Here is a 26,899-nt window from a genome sequence, read left to right as displayed (position 1 = left end):
TTTTCATGTAGATATTAAACAACATTGGAGACAATATGGAGCCCTGAGGGACGCCATACTGAAGTTCAGTTTTTTAAGAACAACAATCCCCGAGAGACACCATCTGGAATCTGCCTGAGAGATAGGAGTGGAACCTCTGCAAAGCAGTACCTCTCACCCCCAACCCCGTCAGACACTCCAGAAGGATACTATGGTCAACAGTATCGAAACCCGCCGAGAGGTTCAAAAGGATCAACAGAGTCACACTTCCTCTGTCAATTCCCAATTGGAGATCATCCATCAGGCCATCCATGGCAGTCTCCACCCCATAGCCCACCCGAAAGCCAGTCTGAAACAGGTCTAGATAATCAGTTTCATCCAAGACTGCCTGGAGTTGGGAGTCCACCACCCTCTAAATTACCTTGCCCAGACACAGAAGGTTGGAGACAGGCCTATAGTTGCTCAACTCTGAGGAATCCAGGGCAGGCTTCTTCAGAAGTGGTCTAATAATTGCCTCCTTAAGGCAAGGAGGCATCCTGCCCTCCCTCAGAGAAGCATTTATGATATCTACTAGGCTTTCTACAACAACCTCCCTGCCAGATAAAATAACAATTAGCCACATTGGGCAAGGGCCAAGAGAACAGGTGGTAGGCCACATCGCTCCAAGGAGCTTGTCCACATCCTCATGAGTCACAAACTGAAACTGATCCAGCTGGCAAGATCAGGATCCAGGATCCAGGACCAGGCAGCAGAGGTTCCCTTGGCTGCATGTAAGCAACATATCTAGTTTGTTTGTTTGTTTGTCAGATTTGTCAAAGTTTGGCAGAGAATACCAGGCAGCAGAGGAAACCTGACATTCTCTACCCAACAATGGCACAAGTACCAGCTCATGCCAGGAGCATGTGCTCGCTCACAGGGAGCCTCCAGTTTCCTCATCCTTGTTTTCTGGCAGTCATGTGAACCCACACTGTGTGTAAGCAGAAAGAAATTTTGATTGCACACTGGAGGAGCAAAAATTTCTCCCAATCACAGCTTATGATGTCGGCTGTGCTCAACAGAATCCCTTGACCTTGGGAGTTCTGTTTCAGGGAGTGTGTTGGCTGCTGCTTGAAAGATGAACTTGCATGAGCAGAGTGACCAGCAGCCATTCATGCTAGTCTGGATCCCAGTAACAAGTTTGTGGTCATAACCAGAGTCACTCTTACCCCCAGACCTTGGGGCTTTGGTCTGTGGCCTCATGGTTGAAGGGGGCCTCCAAATGTTCTGGGGGGCCTCCTCAAGAGGCCTGCCACTATCTTGTGCCAACCCCCCCTCTGCCCCACCACGCCGATCTTTGCTATTTTCACTACAATGTGCACAGCCGCCAGGGCTGAGCCAAGCCGGCCATGGTGGTAGCGGTGGGTGCCGCAGCTGACAGGTCTGACCATCCAGGCCTTGAGCACCGGTGAGAGCCTCCAGCGTACCTGCGCAGTGCGAGCTGTGCAGGTGCACTGGAGGCTCTTGTCAGTGCTCAATGCCTGGATAGACAGGCTCACAAGCCACTGCACCTGCCGCCGCCACCATGGAGGAGGCCTGCTTGGCTCACCCCCCACCCCCCGGCCACGCAAATGGCAACAAAAATGGCAAAGATCTGTGCAGTAGGGCAGTGACAGGCTTCTGGGGAGGCCCCTAAAATGCAGGTTTCTTTTCTTAAAAAAAATGGGGGGGAGCCTCATAGTAGGTGTGGCTCCAAATCCCTTCAAGTCCAGGCTCCAAAATTACCTAGGTGTGCCACTGGTCATCACTGCTGGCTGGCCTCATCTTTTGTTAGGCTGATTGTTGGCAAATAGTTCAGGAGGCCACATTGTGTTTCTTAAGGTGAACTAATGGTTGAGAGATCACTCTGTAGGGTGAAGTCATTAAAAAATATTTCAGGATAGCATGTATTATCTGCCGAATGGGCAGAACTAATGTGAGGAAGTCCCACCAACCAGCCAGGGGTGCATCTTCAGTCAGTGAAAAGAAAAAGCACGCAGGCAGCTTTGTGATAAACAGAGTGCCTGACATCTCTAATTTAATTTAATTTAATTTAATTTAATTTAATTATTTATCTATTTAAAACATTTTATACCGCCCACTACCAAAGTCTCTAAGTGGTTCACAGCAGAAAACAAACCAAGACTAAAACAAAGCAAGAATTTAACAGTTATACATATAAAAAATCTTGACTAATGAAGCAATGAGAGAAACACCAGATGCAGAAGAGTTCCAGACTAACACTGCCCGGTGTGTGGGGGGGGAGGGTGTTGTGGCCAAGCTGACTACCACATTAGAGTCAGAGTTAGCAATCCCAAATTATGTGAAATCCAGGCCTGGGTCTGATTCTACTTTATTAAGAAATCAATTAATGCCTGAACTCAGATGAACTGACCAGTACATGACACCCAGGTCTCATGACTTGCCTTTGGGACAGATGGTAATTACTTTGTGAAGGCAGGGGCAATCCAGCATTGTTTCTCAATGCTTGTGAAACGTGTAATCAAGGGACACAATGGCCAGGCTTGCTTTCCTGTCTCACACATATCCAAATGCTATCACTGTGGAATGCCTTTACAGATGCATGTGAGGAAGATTTACACACACTAGCAATTTGGATATGTTGTTGTCCAGCTCATTCATGTTGAACCAGAACTCATAGTCCAGTGGGCCAGGCTGAGATCTGTATCTTTGCCAGCATCACTGAACTCCTTGCAACAGGAGTTCAATGGAGCAAAATGATTAAACTCCTAGAATTGTCTGGAACTTGTATTCAGGTAATGTCTCTGGGGGAAGCTAGGAGCTGAGTTCGCATTTCCTCTTACAGAAAGTTTACACTAGTCATTGGTCATTGCTTTGCTATCCAGTGAATTGCCTTGAAAAGATGGGATAATCTTGTCTTTCTCTGAGGAGATATTTGCAAGGTAGAATTAGAAGTATTGTTTATATCCTCTTGCTGTTTTTAGAATTACACCCTAGGTAGATGTACACAAAAGAAAATGATTTAATTGCTCTTGCACACATATAGCCTTGCTTCTTCTTTCCTAACACCTTTGACTTTTAACATTCTTGAAGACCAGACACCAGAAAGTCTGGGGACAAGAGAAGATGCCCATTTGCAAGCTCAGAGATGCAGATTTGCTTTGGGAATGTCAATAGAACAATATTCTTCTCAACAACAATTAATTGGAGATGGAACCCAGATCCTGTTTACCCTGGACTGACCTAATATCCTGAATGGATCAATAATTAGAAGACAGGATCTAGAGGGTAACAGCAATTGACACCTTTTGTGATCCAGGAAGGATGATGATATTTTGAATAGACTCAAATGATGGAACAACTATAAGAAGTGATCTTACTGGACAGTGTCAGCAAGCTTTGCCTAAGCAGCAGATCTTTGCTCATGTGCGCATCCCAAGTGCCTGCTGTCTAGCTGCGGAACTAACAGAGGCCTGAAACCTGCAGACAAGAGACTGCTCAATAATTCTTTGCTGCGGGGAAAAGAATCAAGGGCTAACTCTGTCTGTGAAATCCAGCACCAGCTTTTTCCATCTGAAGCCTCATTGTTCCCAAGTCTCATATCCAAGCTGTGTACACTTACTGTCCCATGCTGGACCCTGGTAAATATGCTGCTTACACAGCCTTGGTTTCCACTTCCCTTCCCCTTTCCCCCCTTCTTCCTCCCTCTACTAACTCCTGATTCCCAACCATCCCATTCCCATGCCTTCCTTACCTCCCCTCATTCCTCTTTCCATCTACCTCTGAATTGTGTTAGGTTTTAGGAAGATTTAATACTGACCTTACATGCATCCACACACATGTGGTAGTTAGGAACACTGGGTTGATGTTATTACTAGCTATAACTGAATAATTACTAGTAGTTCTGATTGATTGTTATGTTTTTCTGCTCAGTTAGGTTGATACTGTTGCTCTTTTATACTCAGTAAAGTCCATTGAATTATTTGAGAGTGTTTTGGTCTTCTTTCTACATTTGTGCCCAGACTGTACATGTTCACTATATAAAGAACTGGTAAGGTTGGGGCCTTCCCTGCCTGGCTCAGGCCTTCCTAGAAGCCCTTTGTGTCACCCAAAAATATGTCCCTAAGAGGTTGTATAACCCCCAGAGACATATTTTTGGGTGGCTCAGAATGCTCGAGGGAAGGTGAGATTATCTAAATTTGCCCCCATCATTGAGCCCGCAGTGGAGCTGAGTTAGTTGAACTTTTGAGAAGCTCTGATACTTCTCTCATGCACCACTGTTTCATTAGTCAAGGTGTCAGCAACTGACTATTTAGAGACTGGAATAGAGAAGCTGGTCAAAGAGCTGAAACACCTTGGAATGCAGAGTTTGCTCTCTGGGAACTGATGTAACTCACAGAACTGCTCTGCTATTTCACCTCCATCCCATGCTCAACTTGTATATTTGTAAATAAATATTACGAAGACACTGTAAGTTTCCAGTGATCTTTCCTCCAATAGACACCAGCATCTGAGAAGTGCTGCACCCATGAAAATTCTCACTGCTCAGAAAAGTGGAAAGCAGGCACATAGCAGTATGACTAAGGTAATATATCCAATATCACCATTTCAATGAACACCATTCTGATATTTCCATTTCAATCAAAAGAGAGTGTATGGAAAGCTTATTTAGAATGAGATAAATGCAGGATGAATTTTTCACAAGGTCTGGATTTTTAAAAAAATCATTTTTCTAAAATGTGGATATATTTGAAATATTTTGAATGTTTCAATCATGGACTCTTGTCATTTCCCCCCTTCTGTCTCCCCCCACCAAAAAACCTGAATTACATTTCAATACGTTTCTTCCCACTTGTAATTTGAATCATTTCTCCAATTCAGAAAGCCCACATTGATCCACTACAATCCCAGCAGTCACTAAAATCAGTTTTTATGACTCCCCTTCAGTCTGATAGTATGTATCTTTTAAGGTTTCTGCTCGCTAATTAGAGATTTTGTTTTTAGTAATCTGTTTTTTAATATATGCAGTCTTCTGTTCTCTCTAGCTCTGCCTTAAGAAAGACTTTTATCTTCACAGCTTGGCACAGATCATCTGAAAATACAAGTTCTCTATTACATGACAACCCATAATGAGCTTTAATGAAGCCTGCAAACAGCTGTTGAAAATTCCACTTGAATGGGCTTTCCTGCGTATCAGTAGCTTAGGACATTCTTTCAGCCTTCAACTGTTGAATCATCTGCTCACCATACATATAATGTGAAAAATGAAAATGAAACACTAAAGCAGCTTAATCCTTTTTCATTAGATATTTTATTTTAATCAGAATTTTAATATGCTCTTATTGAATAAGTACATTATGTACCATCATATCTAAGCCCCTCACCTTTTCTAATAACGTTCCTGTGCTGAACACAGAAGAAAGCAAATGTTACTATGCAAATTTCCACTGAATTAATGTCCTTAGCAAAAACATTTTAAAAAAAACAGAGTTCAAATCACATTTTTAATTATGCAAAGGATGCATGGTCTGAAAATTGTCAGGAATTATAACGTCAGTAAGGGCTCCCTCCCCATGGCTGCCTGCTCTCTCTCTCTCTCTCTCTCTCTATGTAGAGAGAGAGAGAGAGAGAGAGAGAGAGAGAAGACAAAAGGGAGTTGGGAAGAATCCCATGGTTTAGCACACACTCACTTTTGCATTGTGTTTATTAATTTTTCTTATTTTTAGGGTAAATGTCAATATGCTTTAATTATTTATACCCATTTTTATATGCCAGTTATTTTCTATTTTTACAAAAGACCCCAAAATAAAATAAACTGGGCATTGTTTGATTCTGCTCTAGGCTGATCTGGAGTTACTGATGAGGCAGGATATCAGGAGTGACAGAGATCTTGTTCAGATCTGATAGTAAAGGAGTCAGAACCTTGGCTAGCTGTATGCCAAAACAGAAGAGCTGGGTATGGCAACATACATAGGGTGTTGCTCCAGGAGCTTCTAAAAGCAGACTGCTGAGTTTTTATGGCTGCTGTCCAGCCAGAGTAGGGAAGGCTCTATTTCTTAAAGGGGCCTAGCTGGCTCTGAAAGTGCTAGGGGGCCTCTACTAGGACTGGTAGGTCCACAGTACACTCCTCCAAGTCAAAGGACAAAGACAGAACTCTATCCTCAGGTTGTAGTGGAGGAGCAGGCTCAAGAAATCCATAATCTGAGTTCATTATTGGCCTTCAGGGGAGCCGGTTTGGCCTGGCCTTCCAGGGTTTTTAAACTGTTGTAAATGTTCAGCCTGGTTCTCCAGGGTTTTTAACTGTTTAAATGTTTTAACTGTTAATTGGTTTTTTGCTATTTTTATAGTTTTTATGGTTTTGATTTTAATTGTTTTTATTTTTATGTAATCCACCCTCAGCCATTTTTGAAAGATGATATATAAATCAAATGAATAGGTTCTCCTGGTGTGCCATAGGCTTATTTGGGATCTTGGTTACAAGGTCTTCCCACCCTGTCTGCTCCCAATCCACATTGTATTCTGATTGGGTGGGGGGCTGAATCAAGGCTCATGACAATTATTTGACAAACTACTTGCACAGATGCAATTTGGTTGACAACAATACACAGGAGCAACACATACATCCAATAAGACTACTGAAGACATCATTTTAAACAATTGTTTATCAGGGTCAATAAAACTATCCAAATCTGAGCCTTGATGCTGCATTGTCAGCCAGCCCCACAAACACTCGGGTTAAACAAAACAAACCACTTCCACCTTCAAGAACAGGCTTTCTGTGAACACTGTGATGATGTTACTCTTCTGCCCATCATGTATTACTTTATAATCTCATAATCATTCACACCAGAGATTTCATCGTAGAAGAGACTGACTTTACATTATAAACAAAGCATTCTTTTATTATAACCTCTTTGCCAAAAAGGGCTGGAACTTACTTCAGTTCAACAAAATGGCTGAGGGAGAATTTGTGCTTCTGGGTGGAGGGGGCAATAATTGACTAAAACATATGTTTGCATCATATTGGATACCTTTCAAAACAATTCATGGGAAATTCTAATCAAATTTCTAGCCAATCAATGAATTACAGTAAGTAAAATCTGGCCAATTACTAGAACTCTAATAACTAGAGTAAACTGGAAACCTGGGCACTGTACACATTCATACAAAGAAAGGGATTCTCTGTTAATAGACTCATCTGTATAAATCTTATTAATGAGATCATGAGTTCAAGTATTGTTTAAGATCTGCAATTATTCTCACACATGGCAAAGATCAAGATCATATATATGTTGTTTCACTGTTGTACCCTTTGTTCACACCATAGCAAAAAAGATCTAACAAGGAAACGATAACTGTTCTGCTCTACCAAATGCTTTACTAGTACTAACAGTAGGTTTTCTGGGCATTTAGCTGTTTCTGGACCTCATACATAACATGCATGTTGCCTTATCAAAAGAATACTGGTGACATTCCATTTATTTCAGGGGCACATCATAACGGATGCTACTTTAGTGACTGGGAGCAACCAGAAATAAAGCTGAGCAGTTTTCCCTCCTGAGGTTCAAGCTCTTTTTTTTTTGTCTGCAAATGCTTACAACTTTGCAGGCTTGCAGCTTGCCATTTGTCAGGGTATTTATTCCTCACACAGAGATGTTACCATTCATAGGAATATAGGAAGTGGCCTTATAAGAGTCAGGCTATTGGTCCATCTAGCTCAGTATTGAGCTTTATTGAGCCACTATACTGGCTGGTGGTATAGGCTCCAAGGTTTCAGGCAGGAGTCTCTCCCAGCCTTACCTGGAGATGACAGAGATTGAACCTGGGACCTTATGCATGCAAAACAGATGCTCTGTTACTGAGCTACAGCCCCATTCCATAAGGGAATATCTTGAAGTGCTCACATAAGTGCTTAGCAAAGGGGCGATTCATGATTGCTACCACAAGACCAACTCTCCTCCACATTTCAAGTTCTTGAAATAGTAACACTTCCTTTCTAATTATGGATGGATGTCACCAGTTACAGTTTGCTACCTAGGATCCCCAGGCCCAGAGCATGACTTGGAGGTGTCACTGTGGATGCTGTATCCAGTGCTTCCATGCAATGTTTGCAGGTGGAGCAACCTGCTGGTGTGCAAAAGGCAATGCTTCACCCAAATCTAATTGCACTGAACATAGGATCCCTTCTTTTAAAAAAAAAATTCCTTCTCCAAAGCAAATAAATGAGGTTATTAACACTTACAGCCCAGCGTGGCTGCTGCCAGCAAGCCCAATTAATTCCCCCCACCCTTAAACGAGGTTAGTGGAGCAAGTGCTCTGCTAAGCCCGTTGTTTTGATCGTGTGCCACCGTGGCGTGGCTTCAGGCTGCAGTGACTCATGAGAAGACCCCTCGACTGGGAGGCTACAACAAGCCTCCCAGTGTCGGAGGGCTCCCCAGAATGCCCTGTTCATGAGCACAAGGCATTCTGGGACTTCCAGGGGCCAGGCGGCACCTGATTCCTGCTGCCCCAACCGGCTCCATGATGGAATCAGTAATTGTGTGGGCGGCCGATCCAGCCACCCAGGGCGAGCTGCCTGCTCATCTGCGGGAGGAGTGGGGTCAAGCCCACTCTCCCCACAGAACCCTCTTAGGCTTTCCACACTGCTTGTGAGGAGAGCCTTAATATGTTTTAAAATGACAAAAGTGTTCAAGCTAGAGGGCTTCATCAAAGGCTAGCATGTTGGACATCTCACACAGTTCTGTTGTTTTCATGTGGCTTCCATGTGCTTTTGAATGCCATTCCATTTGGTGTTTTTAATCATGGTTTGATTTTCTGTGCAAATTACAGGGCTCCTTTGTTTCCTAAAATTGTGACTGCAATCTCTTCCATGTGATTAAATAAATGTTTGATGGTATATTTACATAGGAATGAGTGTTGTGGGTGTCTTGAGTCTTTCAAACAAAAAGCATCAATCATCTTTGGATGTCACCTTCCATTAACACTGGTGGCACTCTTTTTTTTTTCCCCTTCCATGACTTTTGTTGACATCTGCTGCTGTTGCTATCATTAAAAAGTGTCTTTATATTTGAAAATATCTGCTTCTAAGAAGAAAAATGTATCTGCTCAGTAATTATTTTAATTGTATTTTAAGTTTCTAATCTTAGTGGAGGTACTCAGTGGCGGCCGATGAGGGCGGTGTGGGGGGGAGTGGTGAGGGGTACCTTTAGAAGTAGTTACCGGTGATCCTGCCAGAACCTGGAAGGTTCAGGGAGCAGTGTCATCCCACCAGGCATCCTGTGTGGTGGCAGCCCTGTCTATGGTACTCATCTAGCCTCCATGCATGCATGGCAGCCATTTGCATAGTCAGCATGGTGTTGCTGATCACACAAATGGCCACTGCACATGCGCGGAGGCCAGGTTAAAGCTGTAGGCAGGGCCAGTGCTGCTGCTCCCCACATCTTCCAGGTGCCAGCAGCATCACCGGAAATGACTTTTCAACGTACTCCCCCCACCGCGCTGCACCACTCTCATCGCCCACTGCTGGAGGTACTGCCTGCTGCTGGAGGTACCAGCCCTGTAACCTGACCTAGTTGGAGGAGGAACTGTGAATTTTTATCGATATTTGCTGAGTAAAGGCAGATAAGGCTACACACTCCCACAGTTACAGAAATGAGGAACAGTGCTTGGATTTTAGAGAGAATTTCTGTGGGTTTTAAAAGAAAAAAATGGACCAGTGTGAGCAGCCCCACACAAACAAGGAGAATATTAAGGAGAACATTCATTCATTCATTCATTCATTCATTCAATCACACTTGTATACCGCCCCAAACTCACATCTCTGGGTGGTTCACAATGATATAAAACAGTTTTAAAACACATATAAAAACACATGAAAACAAATAAAAACCAACAATTTAAAAATCAATCACAGAATTAAAACCTATAAATTATCATCAAGCAGCTGAAAAAACCTGAGTAAAAAGATGGGTTGTTAAATATATTTTTTAAAAATTGTCAGAATAATAGCAGTTCTGGATGTAGACAAACTTAAGTGCCTTTGCTGGATACTGAATCAAATTGTTTGCATAGCTAAATAATAGTTGTGTTCCATCAGGTTGGCAATATGGCAAAATTGAAAGACAAATGCGGTCAGTGTAATCTAAAAAATATAGATGAGGGAATTGACCTATGGACAGAAATGAATTTGGATAATCTGAACAGACCATAATAAGAGCCTTTCCAAATCAGGCTCTAATATCCTTGAATCAGGCTCTAATATAGTCTAATGTCCCATTTCCCACAGTGGCTCACCAGACGCCTCTAAGAAGCCCACAAGCAGGTGGTGAAGACATGCCCCTCCCCACTGCCATTGCTATTTTCCTTCATGAATTTGTCTAAGCCTCTTTTAAAGCCATCCAGCCATGGCCATCACTACATGTGGAAACAAACTCCATAGACTATGCATTGTGTGAAGAAATACCTTTATCTGCCCAAAAATTCCTGCCAATTTCATTGGATTCTATGTGAGAGATGGCGGGGGGGGGGGTGGTCTATCTATCCACTATCTCTACACCATGCATAATTTAATAAAATTTATCATGCCTCCCCTTAGTTGTTTTTTCCCTAAACTAAAAAGCCTCAATTGTGGTAGCCTTTCCTCATAAGGAAGGTTCTCTAGCACCCTCATCTTTTCGGTTGCCCTCTTCTGCATCTTTCCAGGTCTACAAGATCCTTTTTGAAACACAATGACCACAACTGTACACATTGGCTGACACTAGGGGTGTAGCTATAATTGAGTGGACGGGTTCAAAGAACCCGGGGCCCCCCAACTCCATCCCCCCTATTTGCTTCATTATCTCCCTCACTCTGAGGGGCCGCCAGGGAGAGGGGTGAATACAGGGTCCCTCTCCCCTAGCTATGCCCCTGGCTGACACTATTTCTGACATTAACACAAGGATGTTGCATTAGCTAGTTCTGCCAGGTCAGGAACATATCAGTATATTCCAGACTTAAAAGGGTGCAGCTCCTGCAGTGAAACCTCTTCCTCAGTCCATAGAAGTTACAAGGAGTGATGCAAAGCTATCAGCTATCTTTGTTGCAGAAGCACAATGCTTACACGTGGACCAAGACGGCAAGAGATTGCAGAACCTTGAGTGTCTGCTCAGCTACGTAACTTTCTTTCATGTATGCATCTTTGTTCATTGCACTAGTGCAGCATTAGTCTTGTTGTCAGCCAGCATACCAAATGTAGCCACACCAGAGATTAATATGATGACATTATAATTAGGGATGTGCAAATTGATTCGGGTTCAAATCAATTTGTACCTGAATCTAGCTGATTTGGGTGATTTGGAGACAAAACAAATCACTCCTGTGGTCCATTGGCTAGATTCAGGTACAAATCAAATCACACCTGATTCGATTCAAATCAATTTGAGATTTGGATCCCTCCTATTAATTTCCCCAGATTCCCAGCTTTCATTTAAAAAAAACCACGAAGCTCTAGCCCCTGTAGAAGTGGAGTTCTGGAGCAAAATGTGTGGTCACTATTTTCCAAGTGTTTGGATTCTTTGGTGTATAATAACTTTCCCACAATGAATCCCTATGAGGATTCATTACACACCTTCATTTCTTCTATTCATTTTGACTGTCTTTTAGACAGTGCCAATTGTCAACTGCCATGTGCCAACTACACCCCACTCCCACCCGCAAGGCAGTGGGGTACTACTCAATTTATGTTCTAGGATTTTTTTCAAGAGTTTAGGCTCAGGGGTGATTTGTTTTAGGCACAAATCAAATGAAAAAAAAAATCCATTTGTGCACACCCCTAATTATAATATTAGTAATTTTGTCTTCAACCCTCTTCCAGATGACCCCCAAACTGCCCTTTTTGCAGCTGCTACACACTGAAAGATCCTAAAATAGGTGGAATCACCAGCTCTGTAGAATAGACTCCAGCTGAGTTTGTTTTACCTTAGCTAAGTATTTCTTCAGGAGCAAGAAACAACAATGTTATTCAGAAATAACAGTGGCACCCGAGGTTGCTGCTGCCCGAGAAGCATGTGCTCCGCCCACTCACCTGCAAGCTTCTACTTCCATTGTTGGTTCTGACATGCTGAAATTGGTGGGTTCAGGCAGCACAACCCATTTCATCATATCCTGTCCTACTTCCCTCAAGAAACCCAAAATCTGTCACTTCAGTTACAGAAGTCACGTTTCCTGAGGGAAGTAAGGCAGGATACACCAAGACAGGTGGGTCCAGATCACATGACCACTCTTGGCCTATTGGAACCTATCCTAGAAATGGAGGCTCGGGGGCAGGGGGTGCATGCTTCTAGGGTGGCAGCAACCTAAACAAAGGCTCAGGGGGAGTGTGCATGCCTGGGGTGGTGCAACCTCAGGTGCACCACCTCAATTATCAGGGGTGTAGCTAGAGGAGAGGGGGCTCGTGTCCACCCCTCCTTCTGGCAACGCCTCAGAGTGAGGGAGATGATGAAGAAAATAGAGAGGGGTGGAGCTGGGGGGCTCTCAGGAGCTGGGGGGCCCATGATCTTTGAACTCATCCACTTAATTATAGCTGCACCCCTGGCTGTTATGTCTAAACCTACCTAATATATCACAAAGGAAACTTGTCCAGTGGAAGAACCCAAGAGTAATGGCTTATCCCACAGCAGCTGAATTTCTGGTATGTTAGAATATACAAGCCATTATTATGGCATGTTTTTAATTGGTTTAACTTGTAGCCTTTTAAAGCTGCAACAGTTTCTTATCAGCCTCTTTTCTCCATGCAGGAATAAATACATGGTGGCAGAAGCCTATGTCAAAAGCTGAGAGCTTGCGTCATCTCAGGGACACGTAAAGCAACAGAGGTTGGAGTTCAGACACGGCTGCTGCAGCCCAATGCTCTTTTGTTTCAGTGACTGTCATCAGCTTTAACTGAATTGCAGCAAAAAGATAAAGCATGGGATTCTGGGTTAAACAGATCTGCTGCCAACTTTGAGCACGCAATTGATAATATGACAAAATGATTGGAGTCATCAGGGGATCAGCGTTCCATGGTTATAAGGTTGCTGGTGACAGCAGTAGAGAGCACCCATTCTGCTATGTAGAAAATGATGGACAGGCAAACCAGTATTTTGGAGTCTTCCCTATCTATTTCCAAAGAACAAGGGTCAGCACCATGTGTTCAAGTAGCACATCATGTTTCTCCAGATTTCATCAGGGTGATTGCTCAGAGTTAATCTCTATCATGTTCCTGCATTCACCACGTAGGTGGCTGCAATAATATCTTTGTGTGTTACAAAACAGGATATAAGCTGCTGGTGTCAGAAACATGGAATAATAAGGCACCATCCAGTTCATTATATGCCTCACCTACAAGATCCAGAACGCCAGAGATCCAGACCCTGTGAAAGTAGAATATTCCACTGCAATAATGTAATAGGGAAAGGAGTTTTAAAATGTAAGCATTAGACGCTCAATGTTTTTTGATGCCTCTGATCTACACTTCTAGGATTTGCTGCAATACAAAAACTGAAAATATGTCAAAATGGAACTAAACATGTAGTATTATCAGATATGAGTGTATCCAGGTGTGTAATTCTGTAACATTATGTTGTATGTTAACGTATATGCCATGTGTAAGCGCAATATCTCAAAGTGATCCTGGGATCTCCTTTAGGAAAGGGAACCATTTTCTCATACCCTCTGATATTAAACACTTGAGAACTGTTTGGTAGTAGTGGTAGTAGTAGTAGTAGTAGTAGTAATGACTGACATCCTGACTAAATTGTATACATAAGAACATAACAGTCCTGCTGGGTCAGGCCCAAGGCCTATCTGGTCCAGCATCCTGCTTCACACAATGGCCCGCCAGATGCCTCTGGGAAGCCCATAGGCAAGAGGGGAGGGCATGCCCTCTCTCCTGCTGTTACTCCCCTACAACTGGTATTTAGAGGCATCTTGCCTTTTCGACTGGAGGGGGGCCTATAGCTCTCAGACTAGTAGCCATTGATAGAATTGTCCTCCATGAATTTATTTAAGCCCTTCTTAACACCATGCTGGTGGCTATCACTACATCTTGTGGCAGAGAATTCCATATGTGAAAGTACTTCCTTTTGTACTTCCTTTTGTTGGTCTTAAATTTCTTGGCAATCAGAGCTGAACCAGTTCAGGGGAAATACTTGTAAAGGGGGATCTGGTGAGGATTCCCCTTTACAAGTAAAAGGGTGTTCTTTAGGCAGTAGTGGTGAGAGGGGGGAAATGCTGCTTAGCCCAGCCAGCCAGGCTGCCAGCTCTGCCAGTCATCCTCCCAGTGCAGCAAGCAGACTCCCCCTTCCTTCACTGTGCCACCGCCAAGCCAGTTGCCATGCTTGCCATGCCAGGAGGGCAAGCAGTAGTCCCAGCCAAGGAAAGCCACTTCTTCCTCGCTGTCTCCGTTCGTCTCTAACCAGTTCACCTGATCCAGGCCCAGTTTGGTTCAATCACAGAACAAACTGCCCCCGGTTCAGTCTGTGATTGAACCTATGAACTGGTCCAGTTCAGGGCAAACTGGTTCAGGATGAACCTTTCATGCACACCCCTACAGTACACTGTACTCCAGATGTGGCCACACCATAGATTTGTATAAGGTCATCGTGAAATTAGCAGTTTTATTTTCAATCCTATGCATGGAATTGGCCTTTTCAACCGATGGAAACATTGTGTTGATGCTTTCAACGAGCGTCCACCACAACCCACAAAGATCTTTCTTCTGGTCAGTCATTGCCAGCTCAGACCCCATCAGTGAATATGTGAAGTTGGGGGGGGGGTTTGTCCCAATATGCATCACTTTACACTTGCTAACATTGAAACACATCTGCCATTTTGTCATCCATTCCCCCAGTTTGGAGACATCCTTCTGGAGCACCTCACAATCTGTTTTGGATTTCACTACCCTAAATATTTTGGTGTCATCTGCCAATTTGGACACTTCTGTTCTTACCCCAACTTCTAGATCATTTATGAATAAATTTAAAAGCAGTGGTCCCAGTACAAATTCCTAGGGGACCTCACTTCTTATTTCCCTCCATTGTAAAAGCTGTCAATTTATACTTACCCCAGAAGGCACAAGTATGCAGCTTTGGAGTGCTCTTGGATCCAGCGCTCACTCTGGTATCTCAGGTGGAGGCTATGGCCAGGAGCACTTTCCATCAGCTTTGGCTGATTCAACAGCTGCGTCCCTTCCTTGAAGAGAATGATCTCAAACAGTGGTGCATCAGCTGGTAACCTCCAGGCTTGACTATTGCAATGTGCTCTATGTGGGGCTGACTTTGTATGTGGTTCGGAAACTTCAGTTAGTACAAAATGCCACAGCCAGAATGGTCTCTGGGGTAACCTGGAGAGTCCATATTATGCCTGTTTTAAAACAGTTCCACTGGTTGCTTATATGTTTCCGGGCAAAATACAAAGTGTTGATTATTACCTTTAAAGCCCTGAATGGTTTGGGTCTGGGCTACCTTAGAGAATGCCTTCTTCTGTATGATCGCATGTTGAGTTCATCTGGAGAGGTCCGTCTCCCTGTTAAGCTAACTTGTTTGGCCTGGCCTTCCAAGGTTTTTAAATTGTTTTAAAGTATTTTAATTGGTTTTAAATGGATTTTAATCGTTTTAAAATTGTTTTTATATTGTTTTAACAAGTGTGGTTTTAAAATGGTGTTTTTGTTTTTGAAATTTGTTGTACACCACCCAGAGCCATTGGATGGGGCGGTCTAGAAATGCAATCAATCAATCAATACCCTCTGTTACTTGTCATTCAAGCATTTACCAATCCACACGTGTAACCAAAGTCCTATTGAAATGAAGCAGTCCTTTAGAGTAACTCTTGGTTGTATTACTGAGTAACTGTCTGGATGTTAGTCAATAATAATCATCATCTCAACATATGTTTCAGCAAAACATATTGGGGGGGGCAGTTGCAGAAGGTTAAAATTTGTTTAAAATTGCCCGCTTGCCCATTTCTTTAGTGGGTTGGGTGGTCGGTAACATCCATCATGCCCTACCACACAACTCACTTTGGTTTTCCTGGGAGCGACCCATGGCGAAAAATGTGTTTAGAGTTTTCCCATTGTTCCCTATGGCTGAAACACTTGAAACATTTCATGTTGTTTTGTTCAAACAGCCGGCTCAACTACCGTTTCCAAGGAAATGTTTCGGACATTTGTGTTTCATTTCGAGCTTGAAAAAGAACATGATATCCATTTTGTGCACATCCCTAATGGGTATCAGTGACTATGTATACCCCTTGATCCCCATACATGCCAAGATGGTGGGGTCCTCTGGGGGAGTCTCATCCAGTTCTAGGCTGGCCCTGACAAGAAAATGGTGGGGCATGAGAGTTAGACAGTCTATCTAGGACTGTGAAAACCATGGAGGTTCAAACACAATAGACAAGTGGAGTATTCTGTTTGGTTTGTTAGGGCACAAGTATTTCAGGCCTGATATAGAGAACATCATGGTACAATAGTTGTATACTGATAGTTTAACCATTATTTTATGTCCACAGGATTGTTTCAAGATTTACATTTATAGGATCCACCTTTGCCACATTTCTGGATTCCCAAGTTGTAAAAATCACTGAAGCTACCACCGCCAACTTGCTGACAGATGGTATAAAAATCCATATGTTCACTTCATTGTTCATAAAAAGCCACAGGCACTTTCCAAATCTGAATTTTCAGTAAATGCTGCCACACATCATACTCCGAGAACACAGAGGTATATTTTCAGGATCTCACCAGGCACTTACTAGCAGTAAAATTTTATAAATGAAATGGTTCCTTATTGAAATATGAAAGTGCTTTCCTTTTTTCCCCAAAGACATGGGGAATTATACCAACGGCATGGGGAATTATAGCTACACTGTATGCAGGCAAGTGCATCACAATTGAAGAATCCTGGTGAGGCTGTTAAACAGATATTAACAGTGAGCTTCAGTATATTTACTATAATGATACATACAAATGTCTGTATTTGAATAAACCCCTTGAAGGACAATACAATAGATATTATTACCAGAAGCAGCGTGAATTAAGACTAGTCTGTCACTAGGTTGGCAAAGTGGGTACTGCTCAGTGCTGGACCTCATGCTTTGCATGCTGAAGGTCCCAGGTTCAGTGGCATTTCCAGTTAAATTATCAGCTTGCAGACAGCTGGCCCATCCACTAGGCACACCTAGGTGGTCACCTAGGGCAGTAGTTATTTGGGGGTGGGGCATAAACAGTGCCAGCATATAGCACTGCCAATCATCCTCTCTTCCCCTCTTGTATTGCACCCCTAAAGTACTACCAGAGGCACTCTTACCCCTGACTTTGGGGGTGAAGTCCAGGGCCTCCACAGCCCCTGGGGTCCGCCAAATCCACTTTAGTCTGTCCCGGATGGTATGGTCACCCAGCCAAGCATGATGATGCTTAATTTGCGGGGGGGGGGGGGGGGCTCCAAAGGCCCTTAGGTCCAGGCTCCAAAATTACTTAGGTGCACCTCTGAGTACTACACAGTGGTGTAGGAATGTAAAACATATACTGTACCCTGCTCTCCAAGCAGGTTGCAGGTTGCATATTCTGTATCCCAAAAGGCTCAGACTTTGCCCATTGCATTTGCTCAGGCCCCAGTAAAACAGCTAGTCTCATAAGCTGCATTTCCTCTCTTGAATATGAATTGCCTGCCTCAGCATTCATTTCCAAAAAGAAGTTGTCTCAGGTTGGAAGAGAGCTGGTCTTGTGGTATCAAGCATGACCTATCTCCTTAGCTAAGCAGGGTCCACTCTGGTTGCATATGAATGGGAGACTAGAAGTGTGAGCACTGTAAGATATTCCCCTTAAGGGATGGAGCTGCTCTGGGGAGAGCAGAAGGTTCCAAGTTTCTTCCCAGGCAGCTCCAAGATAGGGCTGAGAGAGATTCCTGCCTGCAACCTTGGAGAAGCCGCTGCCAGTCTGTGTAGACAATACTGAGCTAGACGGACCAGTGGTCTGACTCAGTATATGACAGCTTCCTATGTTCCTAACAGCAGCATCTTATAATCTCTGGGGTGTTACAGCTTTATTGGTCCATTTAGCTCACTGATGGCAGCAGCTACCCAAGGTTACAAGCAGGAGTCTCTCCCAGCTCTACTTGGAGATGCCAGGGAGCATTAGTACTAGTACTATAAATATTTATATACCGCTTTTCAACAAAAGAAGTCCCCAAAGTGGTTTGCATAGCTATAAGTCAGTCAGTCAGTAAATAAGATGGCTCCCTGTCCCCAAAGGGCTAACAATTTTTTTAAAAAAGAAACATAAGATAGACACCAGCAACAGCCTCTGGAGGGATGCTGTGCTGGGGATGGATAGGGCCAGTTCCTCTCGCCCTGCTAAATAAAGAGAATCACCACTTTTAAAAGGCACCTCTTTGCTCAGTTAACAGGGAGTATACCTAGGACCTCCTGCATGCTAGTATGCAGATGCTCTACCACCGAGTTATGGTCCCATCTCCTCAAAGGAATTTCTTACAGTGCTCACATGTGGTCTCTCATCCAAATGCAAGCCAAGGCAGACCCTGCTTAGCAAAGGGACAATACATGCTTGCTACTGCAAGACCAGCTCCCCCACTGTATCTTCAAGCCAGCATGGGCTCCATTTGCTGGTCATCTGTGCTGACTGATCATTTAAAGCTGTGGCTCCGCAATTCTCAGCTTGCATGCAGGATACCAAAAACAAACTTTGCCAAGGATGCCCAAAGCCCTAGGACTGGCTCTGCTTGTAAGCGATTAAAAAGACCTCTTCCATGTACACTTGGAGAGCTGCTCTCACTGGGCTGGATGGACCAGTGGTTTGACTGTCTAAGACAGGATCATATTTGCATTTCCCCCTGTTACTACTTTGCTGCTAAAGTGAGTTTAGCCAAGGACTGTCCTGTCTTTATTGCTTCAAGGGGGAAGCAGAATGTCTAATTCCCTAATTCTCCTGAGGGGATAGATCAGTAAAAGATATCTGGGAAAGGGCAATCAAATTCTGAACTTCAGAGTTCTGCAATCAGCATCTCAGAACCTAGCTAAGGAGAAAAATCTTCCCATAGTGGCTATTCAGGATGAAAACATTTTGGAAGCTATATTTCATCACTAGTGCCCATGTGGAGACTGAGAATCTTGAGGGTCTTGTATCCTTCCTTGGCTTTGATTCAGGGCTTCCTATTAGCAGGTTTGCCATTTACAGGAGTTATTGTCACCTGATGAAAACCTGCACTGCACAACCAGGAGTATAACAAGGTCCAGCTAGCTTAGTTTGCAGGAGTTTCAATAGCTTCAAATCCCTGACAAGGACAGTACTCATAACCATTCTATTCCCAGAACCATTATTCCTTAAATCTCTAATGTTGTGAAGTCTTACCCATTAACTCTTATGCATTCCTGTTAGACAGAAACTTGCTGTTGCCATGCATGAAGTAGAGAACATGGGTAAATTACTGGGATGATAAGAAATTAATTCATATATACACATTTAATAACGTAAAAGGCAGGGTTCATAAAACCCTTATATTGTTCTTCATTTGAAGACTACCAGCAGGATCTTTCATATTCAACTATGCTAGGTCCCCCAGGAAAAATGCTTTTCGTACTTCATTAAATGTTTGAAACTTCATAATTCACCATGTACTGTACCTTCCACATTTAGTTTTTTAAATTGTTAATAACTCACAATTGTAAAAGCAAATCAATGGGGCTATTCCCACGAGCAGCAAAAATCGGGCTAGGAGAGCCTAGTCCGATTTTTGCTGCTCGTGTGAACCACCGGGCTCGCAGGCGAGTCTGGTGGCTTACAAGTGGCTAGCCTGCTTAGGTAGCCCACCCCTCAAACCAGACTTTTTAATGCCATGGCTACTCACAAGTAGACCCCCAATTGGGAGGCTGAAAAGCAGCCTCCCGGCTCGGGGGGTCTCTCCAGTATGCCGTGCGTGCTCATGCAGGGCATGCTGGAGCTTCCGGGGGCTGCACAGCCCCCAAACGTCCCCCAAACTTGTCCAGCTCCATGACAGAGCTGGCAGTCGTGTGGGCGGCCACTGCAGCTGCCCAGAGCAAACTGTCTGCTCATCTGTGGGGAGATGTCTGCTCATCTGTGGGCAAACTGTCTGCTCATCTGTGGGGAGATGTCTGCTCATCTGTGGGCAAACTGTCTGCTCATCTGTGGGGAGATGTCTGCTCATCTGTGGGCAAACTGTCTGCTCATCTGTGGGCTAAGCCCACTGCCCGCAAACCCCCTAGAGGCTCTTCACACTAATTGTGTGAACAGCCTCTTTGTTTGCCTTGAATTCATTCATATAAACCCTCTGTAATTTTTATTTTGTGGACCACAGTCCCCTTCATTATACACAAGAATTATTATCCTAACTTGGCAGTATACACACCCATATTTACATGCACGGGAACAGAAAGACTGGGGGGAAACAGCAAACTATGAGGCCAAGTGGCCATGAAATACAAGAGGAACAGGGGCTATGCACATGTGTATGCAAAACTGGGCTAAGGGAGCCCAGGCCAGGTTTGTGTGTGCGTGTGAATTGCTGGGATCGGGCTATCCTGGTGGCTCCACAGTGGCAAACCTGCCTAAAGAGCCATCCTGCAAAACGAGCTTAAGGGAGTGAGTGTGGGATTGTTTGGCAGCTGCGGCTGCTTGCATACTGTGGGGAGCCTGGGGAGGAGAGGGGGGATCCCGTGCACTCGTGAAATGCATCATGGTACTTCTGGGCCAGCACATCCCCTCCCGCTGCCTTGGTGTGTGAGTAATCGTCGAGGCACACAGGGAGCATGCCCAACAATGCCGCTGCAGTTGTCTGCGGAGAAAGTAAGCTTAACCTGCCTTCCCCACAGACTGCTCTCTAGCCCTTCTCACAGATTGTGAGAAGAGGCGCATTGTTTGTCACAGTCTATGTAAATTTATTTAGGGCATTTAATATACCACTTTTGGAGGTGAACCTCCCAAGTAAATTTAGACACAGAGGCACTAAAACTATATAAAGCTTTTCAGCAAAACAGCTGGAGCTTGGGCAGCTAAACAAGATAAGTGTCCTGAAAATTCAGAACTGCTGCAATTGATGATAAAACTCCTTCTTACACAGCTTGTTAATTAATCTTGTAATGTGACAGGAACCCATAATCTTGAATCAAGCCTGTGCACATGCAATCAAACCTCTTGACAAATTCTAACTCAGCGTCTCATACTGTAATTTTCTCCTTTCAAGTTCCTTTGCTGAAGAATGGTGACTTTTCAAGTCAGCAGGATGGTGCCTTGGGAGACTGAAATGCTCCCACCACTGGTTTGTGAATGTTGATATTGGATTTCAGTCCATTCCCCCCCCCCTTTTGCATAGACATGGATCTTTTTGCCCATAACAACACTGCTGGCAGGTGATAGCATTTAGTATGCTCAAAGATGAGCAGGGGATTGAGCTTGCTGACATGGTTGATATTATTAGATCTTGTAACAGTGCTGTTGGAGTGGATGTGGAAATAGAATTGACATCAGCTTCGTTGGAGGTGTAGTGGGCAGCCAGTCAGCAATTATAGAGTTAATGCAGCAAGGGGGTTTCCTTGATTGACAGTCTGTAGACCCTAGGTCAGACCCAATTGGTTAACAAGTTGGGCGAGACGAAGGGACTCCTGAGGGTCTTCTGAGGAGAAGAAGGGATGCGCCCAGATGAAGGGTAGGGAAGTACATGGAACGGGCAGGGAGCAGCTCGAGGGTGGAGGGGGATACCTTTTTAGGACTGGGGAGGGTGCTCTTCCCCCCACTCACCACACTTCCCCCGCTGATGCTGCAGTTTAAAAGGGTACAGCAGGGCGGCAGTATACCTCCCTGCTGCTCTGTTGCCTCCTTGGACCAGAAGTGACTGGAAGTACCTGGCATGCATGCACATGTTGGGCACATGTGCACGCATAGCCCCAAACAGGATTGTAAATCCTGCTGTTTGTCTACTAAAATGTATATGAGGGGAACCACGTTTTATATTTTATATTTGCCTACTAGCAAAGTAAAGAGGGGACTAGATGTTTTATCACTCTCTTCCAGTCAGGGAAAACTCTGCTAAATAAGGAATGGTTGGTGGCAGTGATACAATCTACCAGAGAATCTTTTAAAATTAATTTTAAACCCCATCAGCTCACAGGCTCAGGGAAGCATGACTAAGATGTAGTCTGGTCCCTTTGCTGGTATCTCTGTTATACAATCTGTTCTTGATGGTAAGTAGCTGTTTAAGACTGAGTCACTGCAACCAAGGACAGGCCATCTACTAAAGGGTGTGAGTGCATGCATGCAAGAGAAAGTAGTTTTAGTAGTTGTGCCACTGTCTGATGGTCTGTAGGTAATTGAAGATATATTGGAATAATTTTAGATGGGAACTGTAGGTGACAACCAGTGATGTTCTGTCATTTTTTTCTCTGGGTTTGTCCTGTAAGTAGGTTGTTCCTGGATTGCAGTCTAGCCTTGTCAATCTCCTTTATCACTTGTGTAGCTATCAGTAGGTTTCCATTACAGGGCAGTGCTTATAAGTCCATCATATAGATGCACAGTAATATCCAGAAAGTGAATCAATTGTATTAAGTGGCCAAGGCTCAGTTGTTGAAGCCCTGGTAGATTAACCTGGTAATGCTTTTTAGAGTTCTTGTAGATTAATCATTTTTATCTATTTATTTTATTTATATACCACCTGATAAAAAAATCTCTAGGTGGTGTATATTAAAATTACAATTAAAACCATTAATACAAACAATCATTGAGTCTAATTATATTTACAGTATTTGTTAATTCTCCCACTTCTATTTCCATATGCGTGTGGCCCTCATTATCTGCAGGGGTTCCATTCTGGCCTATAATCTTGGGTAATGAAACCATGGGTAATGAGACCTTGAGTCAATGGGATTTGGGAGTTAGATTCCTTAAGCTTAAAAAGGGCTTAAATGTTTTGTTTTGTTTTGTAAAAAGAGGCAGAAATAAGTGAAATAAAGTGCTGCACCATGCCCTCCAAGTCTCCATCTGTCCAAAATGCCGCCCCGCAAACTCAAATTCCTCTTATTTTCCATGAACAATTGCAGGGAGGTGGGGATTAAGAAAAATGGCCCTGTCCTGCAAAATGGTGGCCGGAAATGACATCGGAAGTCATTTCCAGCCACCCAGGAATCATGGATGGGCAAATTTTGCCTATTTTTAGAACCATGGATCTATAGGTCGGTTCTACATTGCCTGTCCATGGATATGTGAATCTGCAGGTACCAGGACCGTGGATAATGAGGGCCACCTTTATAGCTTGTCATAACGATCAATTGATTAATTCTGATGGTTACAATTAGAAACTTTGATGGATAAGATTTGTGGCATTTGCAGCCATTTTTATTTCTTTGATTGCATTGCTTATTTGAGGAGCCATTTTTTCAATGCTAAAGATTTGCATTTGATGACTCCTTGGAGATATCTTCAAGGAAATCCAAAGATTAAGACTAAATGCTGTGCTAATATCAAAGTCAATGCAAATATTAGTATTTTATTTCGTAGTTTGAGCTTGCTATTTGATTACTTGTATTTGTCCAATGATATTTTTATATATATAACATGTGTAGCCCATCCTTAGTCCCAAAGAATGCAGATTGGCATTTCAGCCTCACAAATTTATGAGTCAGGTTACACAGAGATACAATTATTTATCCAAAGGTACCCAATGAGTTTCATGACTGAAGCAGAGTTTTCTCTGTCAGAGCACAACATTCTACCTATTGCAATGGCCGATGGGTAAAGCAATTAATATCTTTTGTCTGTCTCTCTCTCAACAAAAACTTTTCTAGTGCAAGCTCTTTGGATTGTTCTCAAATCCTAAAGAAGTACCTGAAGTCGTCTTCTGTTCCAGTGGCATTCATTATGCATCCCATGGGTCACCTACTAAATACCACTCCAGTTTCTTTTAAAGCAGGCTAAAATTTCAATTCTTTGAGCAACAGAAAATAGTTCTGATCATGATCCAGCCAAGCTATGTAAAGGATTAAAAAATATTTTCCCTTAGCTCTCATTTCTTCTGTTACAGAGCCAAATTTTCCTCTGTTCTATCTGTGATGTTCAAGACACCATGGGGTAAATTGTTAAAACAAAGCATGTGGAATAATACTCACAAATCCCCTTAAGTTTAATGAAACTGAAATGAATCACAAAGACACCCCTGTACTTCTCTGAAGACACTAGAACAAATTGTTCCATGCTATTATTGGAGGTTTCTAAACAGACATCATGGCTGGAAATACGCAAGCAGCAAACTATTTTGGCTTCAGATTTTGATCTAATCAAATGTTTCCATAAGTTGCTATTAACTTTGCTAAAAAGAAAAAAGAAAGAAAGAACACACAGATCTAAAACAAACAGAACAAACAGATTTACTCATTTCTGTTGTGGCTTCCTAAAACTCAAGGCAGCTTATGACATAACAATTGAACCAAACTAAAATATAACTCAAAATCATAACGAGGCTATTCTGACGATTCCTAGAAACTGGGCTAAGAGAGCCCAGCCTGGTTTCTGGTGATCGTTAGAACCGCTGGGCTCATCCATGAGCCCGGCAGTTCCATGGCGGCTAGCCCGCCTAGGAACCCTTCCCCTTACACGAGATTAATGGAGCACTCAATCCATTAACCGTGTTTTTGGGGTCGTGAGACTCCGCAGCACAGCTTTGCACTACGATGACTCTCAAGTAGAACCCCAATGGGAGACTCCAACAAGCCTCCCAGCCTCGGGAGTCTCTCCAGGATGCTCCGCGCACTTGCACAGGGCATCCTGGAACTTCAGAGGGCCAGCCAGCCCCTGATCCGCACCGCCACTGCTGGCTTTGTGATGCAGCTGGCAATCGTGTGGGCGGCCGATCCAACTGCCCTAAGACAGTTCCCTGCCCATGTGCAGGGAGAGCTGGCTAAGCCTGCTCTCCCTGCACAAACCCTAACAGGGCTTCACACTAATCGTGTGAAGCACCTCATTGTGATACCAGTATCCCTATGAAAAACTAACAGAACAGCAAGTAGGATCAAAAGCAAGATTTTAAAAATTCACCTTTCCAGCCTTCCTTAAAGCTAATATGAAGAACAAAAAACTATGGAATTCTAGGGAAGATTATTCTATAACTTTGGAGTAAAAGAGATAAAGGCCCTGCTTCTAGCCACTTCCCTTCTTATCTCATGCATGGCTGAAACCTGAAGCAGAGCCTGATTAGATTAAGTCCACCTTTGGTCATAGCATGAAAGCTCAGGTTGACGAACCTGAGGGTAATTTCTGAAGCTACAGATTGTCCCACAGATGATCGACCTCGGTCTGGCAACCTCCAGCTTCTGGGCAGAGGAGCCTCTCCCTGTCGCTGGTCCTCCAAGGCTGAATCCCAGCAAACTATGTGTCACTCATGCTGCCAGACTGTGGGCAGGGTGCCAGGACATCAATAAGGCAGCCACCATTGGGCGTGATCTTTGAGGGGGCATGCTCAGTGTGGTCGTGCCTTTTCAGCCTTGATCACCCACCTTCGGCAGAGCAAAGGCCTTTTAACTCCTTCCTCACATCACCTGCACCACTACCCTTGAAGGAACTTCAAAGCTACACAGTCATGCAGAAGCACAATTACTGATACCCCAGAATGGCAAGAGGAACTTTGAGATGGAGACATGGTCTTGGAGGAATACACAGAATGGCAAGTGAGAACCTAGGGCAAGAGGTGCGTTGATTGGTTGATTGGTAGAAGGTACAGTGCACCAGAAAAAAATATCCTGTGATACAACTACGCAGCTGCTCCCAGAACCTGGGGCAGATCTCATGCAAATTAATTGTTGATGGTTTTTCTGGGAGATGTTACCTGCCCGGAAATGTGGCACCTCATGAAGCCACGTGGCCCCCATGTTTAGTCAGGAAGAGTGACCCACGTTTTATGCAGCTGAACTTCAGAGGAAAGCAGGTTTCTGCACTAGGTTTGCAGTCCTGCATTTGAAAGGGCTGTAGTGGGGATCCTCTGGCTGTAGTGGAGATCCCCTGGTGTTGAAGCTTATCCTGCTATTGCATAGCAGCCTGTGAGCAGCAAGCAGACTCTCCCTAGGGAGAATGTGCATGCTAGCTGGCCAGCCATGGTTATCAACAAATAGCCAGTTTACTTACTACAATTAGTTTACTTACGAAAATGAGGATTCCTGCATTCCCCTTGTGGGGACCCCCTTTTACTCTCCCTGGGGAAAGACAAACTGTCTTCCCCAGTTGGAGAGAAAGGGACTTGGGGCCCCCTTCCTTCCCCGCCCCCAGGAAGAGAGGATTGGGCCTCTCTCTTCCCAGCTTAACTGTTTAAAGACAGACTGGCTGCACCTAGCAATCCCACCCACACTGTTGGGGACTTCTTTCCCCACACAATCACCCATTCTGTTTTAGCTTGACAAAAGGAGAAAGCATTTCTTAGGAAGGAAGGAGAATGAAGGGAATACTGAGCACTCCACTCCAAATGAGGGTTGTTCCTTTCATGTTTGCTGTTCCTTTGCGGGAACTCATTCTACTCCAACTGTCAGGGAGGCCTCCTAAACAGGGGGCCAGGCTATAGATCTGTAGACATCCTTATATACAAGGATTTATTTATACATCCCTTTTTAGAATTAGAGGGAACACTGCTGTCCACATCCATAGTAAATATACATATAATGTCCAGCCATGGAACTCACCCATGGCAGTGCTGCTGCCTAGAAAACACAAAGAACACCTTTAACAGAATGGCCCAGCAAGTAGAGGAGCTAGATTGGGCAACTGATAGTGTGCCTATTATCCTTGTTCAATTAGGAGATATCACAGTGTTTCCTATAGGAATTGCAGGTGGAGGTCCCTTATGATGGAAATGGGGGCAACTGAGATGTGTTTTGTCAAAAATGTGTTCAAGTATTACTGTTA

Source organism: Hemicordylus capensis, chromosome 5 (genome assembly GCF_027244095.1).
Source record: "Hemicordylus capensis ecotype Gifberg chromosome 5, rHemCap1.1.pri, whole genome shotgun sequence".
Taxonomy (NCBI): domain Eukaryota; kingdom Metazoa; phylum Chordata; class Lepidosauria; order Squamata; family Cordylidae; genus Hemicordylus; species Hemicordylus capensis.
The sequence above is the reverse complement of the archived record's forward strand: the minus strand, read 5'-3'. Positions refer to the sequence as shown.